Below are 2,284 nucleotides of genomic sequence, written 5' to 3'. Positions count from 1 at the left end.
AAAAAAAAAAAAATGTTTAAAGAAGACAATTAATTTAGATATTTCAGGATTCCCACAAAATATCAGCAGCTAATAAAATCCTGTACTAGGCCTTACCAAGAGAAAATAACATTTACCCCTATATTTGATGCCTCTCCCATAAAGTCTCAATTTTCTATTGCTATTTTTAAAAATGATGCCATGAAAATATAAAGCAACTGAAATGAATTATGAGTCCTTTTCGGGGAGGAGAAGGGGGAAAATCTTTCCCCAGAGGGACATTTTTTAAAGTTCCTCTTTCTATTTGAAATGCTTCCTGACTTGAAGGCTTGCACGAATTTCACCATTAGATGGGTGCAGGGAAGAACAGTTCTGCAGAGTAGCAGAAGAACATTTCTTGCAAATTAAAAAAATTATTTGGTTCTGTCGCTAACCTTATTCAAAACTCACTCAACGGTTTACAAAATGCTGGTTCCTTTTAGTTATTTCTTATCAGTGTTCTTATGCATAGAAGTGTATAAAATACACTGTATAAAATTATGAATGCTAATTGCAAGATTTTCATGTTCTTAATATTACCAAAGATACATCACAAGCCATCTTTGTTAATCAGCAAATTAAACCTATTATACCAAGTTGACTTCTAAGATTTGTCAAAGTATAATTTTTTTAAGTTAAAAAACATAACTCTCATAAAACATATAGTGAGCACATGTCAAAGATTTATTTACCTCAGCGAGAGAAGAAGCAGAATGACAAAGCTGGAATAAAGAAGAGTATGACAACCATTATGTGGATAGTCATTTGAAGTAATTTTGGAGAGTGCAAAGTTAGACACCAAACTGGTTAATGTCCTACAGGGCAATAAAGCCATAACCATCTGGGCTACCTTTTTTTTTCTGGACAGATGTCATTAGCAATGTAACATTTTCTGTGCGATAACATCAAACTTTACAAAGTCTGAGCCTTAATTAGTAAGATACACAATGTTACCTCCCCCTAGAATATTGGATGACTTTTGGGCAAGCAGATTAAAAGGTACACATTAATCTTTTTTCTTTATTTTCAAGATTTGGATAACACTTCTTAATGGATCTTAGAAAAACATGCAGGAAAGCCCAGAATTCTCCAGGAAGAGTCCAGTATTCCCATCTTTATTAATCTGGCTTAGCTGGCATTTGTATTGTCATGGGAGAGACTCGGGATAACGACAACATAAATAGGAAAGCTTGATCAAGAATTCCCTTACTTCACAGTCACTGCCTAAATGCAGATATTGACATTTAAAGTCAGCAGATGTGAAACTGAACAGGAAGCTGAGCCCAGCCACTCTCACAGCTCGCTGCTGTTTCGGGTCTCCTGACATGACACTGCTCATGTCATTTGCGCCAGAGAAGCCCCAGCCTCACACAGCACCCTCCTCAACCCAGTGCTTCTCCCATCCACTCATTTCCCCACCACTGGGGACCCAAGCAGCCTACTTCCTCTGAATTACCATAGTTATCCTTACTCATATTTTGGCTTTGTTTCACTGTTCCCCTGGATTTTATGGTTGCATGCATACTGCAGTATAACCAGTATAAATCAATACTTAATGATTTCGTATTTTTTCACACACTTTCTGTGGACAAAGCCCAGTGACAGGTCTCTTTCATCTCTTTCTTTTTCAGTTCACACCAGGACCTGGCCTGGTTGTCACAGATACATCCACGAGAGCTTAAATTCTTATAATCTGCTAATTCTTTCACAGTCTGTCTGCGAGGCAGAGCACACCTGGACAACTTGAACTACAGGTCAGATATGAATCTCTTCATGAGGAGCTTAAAATAAAATAGGATGGAGAAAACAGAAAAACCAGAAACACTGCCCCACCTTTGTTTTTTTAAGCCACTGCTAAAGAGTCTGCATACAAGTTAAGCTTGTGAGACAAAGTTTAAACTCAAGATGTGTGCGTTAGGGGGCAAGTAATTGGTACCCACTGAGTTGGGCCTTCTTGGAGTAGATAGCTTTTCATACCCACTGGGAATGTCTTGTCTCTTTTTCACAGCCACCTAGATCTTATTTTCAAAACTTAAATCTCAGTTTCTTAAGAAGCTTCCAGTGGTTTTCCATCCGACAACCTCCTGTAGCACTCACGGTAGGAATCAGTTGCCTGGTATTATGCACATGCTATATGTTGCCAACATTCTCTAAGCTTGAAGCACGACTCACAGCTCCTAAGCAGGATGGCACGGTTTGCATGGTCCTGGTTGCATCTTGTACTTCTTTATATATAAGAACCCTCACAGCTCTGTGTTGGAGCTCA

The 2,284-nt window shown here is 38.5% G+C and overlaps 1 long non-coding RNA gene across 1 annotated transcript in view; it reads left to right on the top strand.

The window, feature by feature from the left end:
* The window catches only part of LOC108531011 (uncharacterized), a 9,453-nt gene extending 7,663 nt beyond the window's left edge, over positions 1-1,790 (top strand). Inside the window, exon 3 of the long non-coding RNA XR_001886041.1 lies at positions 1,650-1,790. This is a non-coding gene — a long non-coding RNA (uncharacterized LOC108531011). The remainder of the gene's footprint in view (positions 1-1,649) is intronic.
* Positions 1,791-2,284: the final 494 nt, after the last annotated feature.

Source organism: Rhinopithecus bieti, unplaced genomic scaffold (assembly GCF_001698545.2).
Source record: "Rhinopithecus bieti isolate Rb0 unplaced genomic scaffold, ASM169854v2 scaffold_6513, whole genome shotgun sequence".
Lineage (NCBI taxonomy): Eukaryota > Metazoa > Chordata > Mammalia > Primates > Cercopithecidae > Rhinopithecus > Rhinopithecus bieti.
This window is presented reverse-complemented; position numbering and strand designations above follow the sequence as displayed.